The sequence below is a fragment of the Diabrotica virgifera genome, chromosome 7 (assembly GCF_917563875.1).
Source record: "Diabrotica virgifera virgifera chromosome 7, PGI_DIABVI_V3a".
NCBI classification, from domain to species: Eukaryota; Metazoa; Arthropoda; class Insecta; order Coleoptera; family Chrysomelidae; genus Diabrotica; species Diabrotica virgifera.
In genome coordinates, this window is record NC_065449.1 from 158,720,424 (window position 1) to 158,726,423 (window position 6,000).

The window sequence follows — 6,000 nt, forward strand, 5'->3', positions numbered from 1 at the left end:
TTCCTATTTTGGCATTCATATCTCCTACGATTATCGTTATGTCATATTTCTGAATTTTATCCATCAAATTACTTAGCTTCTCATAGAACTCTGTCTTGGTTTCTAGATCTTTTTCTTCAGTGGGGGCATGTGCAATGATGCTAATTTTTCTGTACTTTCCTCTTATTCTTAAATAACATATTCTATCTGATATTGCTTGGAAGTTTATAACTAATTTACTTATTTTTTCTGTCACCATAAATCCAACTCCAAAATATCTGTTTGTCCTGCCACTCTTAAAAAAGGTTCTTTTTCCTATTTTGACTATTTCAGTTCCCAACTGTTTTGTTTCTTGTAAGGCCAGGATGTCTACTTTGTAATTCTCCATAATATTATCTAAATTTTTTAAGGCACCCTCTTCGTACGTACTTCGTACATTCCAGATTCCAATTTTTATTATTTCCACAGGTTTTTCCTTATTTGTATCGTTTTTTTCCTCATTTTCCAAAGTCGTTATTCCTTTTTTGCCATGTCAATAAAATATTTCAGCAACTGTTCTTCGTTTATTAGTTTCTTGAATTTTCTATCAGCTGTTCTCTCTCCTCGTCCCATATCCAGATTTTGCCATTCACTATTAATTTCTTGTAGCCAATTTTCGTTTGCTTACCTTTGCTTCTTTCTTCCTTTGCTATTTTAGTTATTTCCTTTTGTATGTCTTTTTCTTTCGATGTCAAATCGTTGTTTATATAGATACGGTCTTTATGCTGCTTTAGTTTACTTTTCTTGTTTAGGATTTCCATTTTATCCGTGAAAGTTTCTGTTTCTATTGCGCATACTGTTTCTCCTATTTTTGTTGCACTTCTTAGTTTTATTTGTGTTTGCAATTCTTGGTTATGAAATTTTCCATTTCTTCTTTTAATTTCTTATCATCATTTGTTTCTACTTTCAACCCAGTTACGATCAAGCTTTTCTTTTTGCTAAATTTCTCCAGTTGCTCCATTCTCTCATGTAGCAATTTTACTTCTTTTTTTAGTTTTTGATTCTCTACTTTTACATCCATTAACTCTTTATTGGTTTGTTTTTGTTCTTTCATTATTTGTTTTATTTCCTGAAACATTTCATCATTTTTATTCATTAGCTCTCTCATCATCGTAATCATAAAATTTTCCATGTCTTCCTTTTTTTAGTTGCCTGCTTTGCTTGGTGACCGTTTTGTAATTTTACTTCTATTAAAACAATCATCCAAATTTTCTCTTTTGCGTTTCGTTTCCTCATCGGTTTCACTTCCTGTACCATTATCCTTTCTTTCCATTTTCTAAGAGTGCCCCGCTAAATGTTACAATTAGAAAAATCTGTATAGAATACAATATAAATATAAGGTAAGTTTAAAAATAAACCTATATTAGACACAATCTATAAATTTAATTTAGAAATTAACTTTAAGCCAGTTCGTAATCACCGTAAAAATTAAAATTATTGATTTTTAATTCTCGCACTATTTTAGATTTATTTTATTAAATCCGACTCTGCACTGCGAAAAGAAATCAAGCCTGTTCGACCCATCAAAACTTGAATTTCTTATTAGTGGTTTTATTTTATTTATATTGTTCGAATAGTTATTGACATCTAAAATACCTGTTTACAGTAAATAATGGAGAGATCTTACTTTTTCAATACTTTGGCCGATTTATTTTCACTCACTAGTGTACTTGTACTTTTATTTACACACTTTGTTAACTTGGCGATTTATCTATTCGTAATTCCAATGAAAATTGGATTATTCACGGAACAGACGTTAATCAACCTCACAATTTGCCTACCAGGACCGGTCTCTAGTTATATTTTATTGTACCTAAATATTTACGAGGTCTGGCTATTAAATAACAAGACTGCTTATGAAAAAAAAATTATTTTAAAAATTATTCTATAATCGAATGCTCTCCTTCAATATATTTCCCTTCCCTCACCACACACCGTTTCATTCGTTTTTTCCATTGGTCAAAGCAATGCTGGAAATCTTCTTTTGTTAGAGCTTTTAGGATATCCGCCGTTTTTCGCTTCACCTCTTCCATCGACTCGAATCGGATTCCTTTTAAGGCAGACTTGATCTTCGGAAACAGGAAAAAGTCACAGGGTGTTACATCAGGTGAGTACGGCGGGTGTTCGAGCACTGGAATGCCTCTAGCGGTTAAATAACGCTTCGCAGACAGCGATCTGTTGACGGACGATCTTTTGGTCAGGGGTCAAATTTTTTGGGACCAACTTCGCACAGACTTTCTTCATGTTCAATTCATGTAAAATTTTTCAGACAGTTTCTTTATCGGCGTTTACAGTCTCAGCAATCATCCGAATGCTCATACGACGATCTCAGCTCAAAATTTCATTAATTTTGGCCACTGTTTGCGGAGTTGAAACAAAGACAGCGTCGACTTGGACGTTGGTCATCTTCGGTGCTCTCTTGGCCTTCAGAAAACCGTTTATACCATTCGAAAACAGGCGAGATAGAGAATTCTCACCATAGGCGTCTTTCAACAAATTATAGCACTCAGTCCGACTTTTTTTAATTTAACGAGAAATTTCAAATTAATCCGTTGCTCATGTTTTTTATCACACATTGTTATCGGCACGAGAAAAAACACGTTCTGTTCTAACCACTACAGAAAAAATACTACTACAGCGACAAAAACGTGTTTTCGTGCTGAAAGAGTAGACACTTCCAGCTATCCTATGCTGCATTCGTTTCCCACTCTTCCCCTCTAGGACACCTTCTGCGCGCGCAGTCTCGTTATTTAATAGTCAGACCTCATATATTCTGGCGATAGCTTATGGTCTGAAGTACATCAATTGGTGAATTTTAGACTAAGAGCTAGAGTCGAAAAATCATCGTCATAAGTAATATGGAGTTTGTCCTGTGAAATGCGTTCATTATAATTATGATCCCTTGCAGGCCGACACCTCAGTGGATACAGGAAGTTGCAATAAGGGGTGAAAGGGGAAAATTATTAGTGAAGTCCCTAAAGATTTTTACCTCCTATTCGTTGAACCTCGATCGATTTGCTTGAAAATTGGTGAGTATTTAAAGGATACCTCAGGAAATAAAAATGATATCGTGCCAACGTGCTATTTTACCCTGGGGGTGGATACTAGCCCTTCCTTTGGGTGCAAATTATTTTATTAAAAATAACCCCGTAAATCGATAGAGATATAAATTTTAAGTAAAACTTGTTATATCAAGTTATCAAAATATATCAATACTTTTTAGTTATTAAAGATCAAAGATTTTTATTTTTCGTGAAAAAAATGCATAGCGTAAAGCGGTTTTTCACAAATATAATTCAAAAACAAGTTTTACCAAAAAGGTTATGATCACCAAAATTAAAGTTAATAAAAAATCAAATAGATTTCTTACTTGAAAAAGCTTTTAGAATGAATTAAAAGTGAGTTATAGGTGAAAGATTAATTTGATGAATATAGTTCAACGTAGATCATTTTTCTATTTTTCTGTTGGTATCTTCCTCATGGTTTGAATGGTTTGACTACTATTCATTAATTTAGTTAAAGTAAGTTACTACTGAAATATTTTTAATATAGCTTACGGAAAGCGGAGAGCATTATCCGAAGTCAAATAAATCACAGAAAAATCAACCCACTACAATTAATCCACCATAAAATATTTTCTCAAAAATGGCCTGTCATCATAAAATTTGTTTTGGCCTAAATAACAAATTAAATAAAAATCTCGTATATAATTTAGGTAAAATATAGTCACGCATTTTGTGGTTACTTAAAAGAATCGACCTATTTCAAGCTAAAACAATCCTATTAAACATGTTGATGCGTATAAGCAGGAAATTTGGAAAAATGTTTTCCTATGAGACCAATGAAGCCGTTATAATAAAAAATAATGTTCTTTTTTTATTAAAAGCATCCACCAATATGCGTGCCGTGCGTCTATTTTGGTGACCGCTGGGTAATGGATTAAAAGTCGATTTTAGTGGAAAAGCTTTGTTTGGCTAAATAATAGAAATTATTATGCTCTAAGTCAGAGATTGCTGTAAGTTTAATAATATGCCCTAAAATATTGTGTAAACTGTAATATTATACAGAATGTAGATGAAATAAGATTTTTTTTAATTTTTTAATATTTACAATTTATCATTAACTAAGAACAATAGACTTTGATATATTTGACTGAAAATTGAAAATTCGACCTGTAGAGGGAAATCATTGATCACTATCTCTTCTTCTTTTTCTTTAAGTTCCATCTTCTATCAAAGGTTGGAAATCATCATGTCAATGCGGACCCTGTTGACTGCCGCTCTAAATAGTTCTGCACTACTGCATTCGAACCATTCCCGTAAGTTCTTAAAGCCAGGATGTTTTTCGTCTTCCCACATTTCGCTTTCCTTGGATTTTGCCTTGCATAATAAGTTGTTAATAATGAGTATTTTTGCCCTCTCATCACATGTCCCAAGTACTCAAGTTTTCGTCTTTTGAAAGTTAGTATTATTTCTGGTTGATTTCCTATCCTTCTAGTTATTTCCACGTTCGACATTCTTTGAATCCATGATATTCGTAGGATTCTTCTGTAACACCAAAATTCAAAGGCGGCCAACTTATTCAAATTGACTTGTTTCAATGTCCACACGTCCAAGCCATAAATAAGAGTAGAGAACACGTAAAAAAGAAACAAAGAAACTTTTTAAGTTTAATAATTTATGCACGTGCTATTTCAATACGTGTCTTAATTTCTTTGGTTTGGTCTACATTTGATGTTATCCATGTCCCTAACTATTTGTAGTTATCCACACTCTCAATTACAGTATCTTCAATAGTTAACAATAGTTAATTGGATATTTGCGTGTGCTGATTTAGCTATGATCATGCATTTAGTTTTCTTTAACCCGCCGTTACACGCGTCTTCTATTGTGACGTGGTTGCACGCGTATGAGCGTCGCCCTCACCTACATAAATTCGACTTATTTCGAGGAAGAATGAATGTCAACATTTATAAATATAAAATTGGTTGTACTCACATATTATAGAAAGTCTCGTAAACCAATTTTTTTTTTAATTTAACAAAACAAAAGTAAAAATAATATACATAGATCAAAAGCAAGTTTTCTTAATTTTCAATTTCAGCAAGCCACTGAAGAAATTAACGTTCTTTACTCGAATTCATTTTACTAAAAATACAAATTAAAATTAAAAACTCTTCTGAAGCTATTTCTTTGTGGCATTTATGTAATTAACTATTAATATTTTGTATTTTGATAACGACGTCCGAGGTGGAATTCGAAACGTCAATAAAATCAATTTTTCAAGTTAAATTGTGGCTAATTTCCCAACTAAAATAGATAAATTTAAAAATGGGTTCTTAACCAGTGGCGCACCTAGAATTTTCCTCTGGGGGGAAGAGGGGGGTTTGCTTAGGCACCGAAAGTTTTTTGTATTATTTGTGAAAGACAAGTTACATTTTTCTACTTTTTTTTTTATATATATTTCTATATGCTCTGGGTGGGATTTTAACCCCCAAACCCCCCGTTCGGTGTGCCACTGTTCCTAACCTAATCCAAACAATAATATTTTAATTAAACCTACCTAAATATTAAATAAAAACCTAAAAGTTTCTTTGAGATAACAGAAACGTGATTTCACCGTGATTGCACGCGCAGTGAGGAATTCCCTCACTTGAAGAGAGATGTCTCTTCTTTCAACTATCACACAGCACACTGACCGCCTGAAATATTCTATAACTTTTTCATACCCTCTCATGAACCATGCTAAAGGCATTCCTGGGTGCTTAAGGTTATCGTATTAGTTTACACAATTTCATTGGTTATAAACAAATATGGTGAGGGATTCCCTCATAGCGCGTGTAATGGCGGGTTAAATTCATCTTCAGTCCATACTCATGACAGCGTTCATTAAGGCGTTGCATTACGTTCTGTAAATCATTGTTGTCACTGAGAGCGCTTCTTGGAATACCGCTTTACTGTTAACATTGAAAAGTAGTGGAGA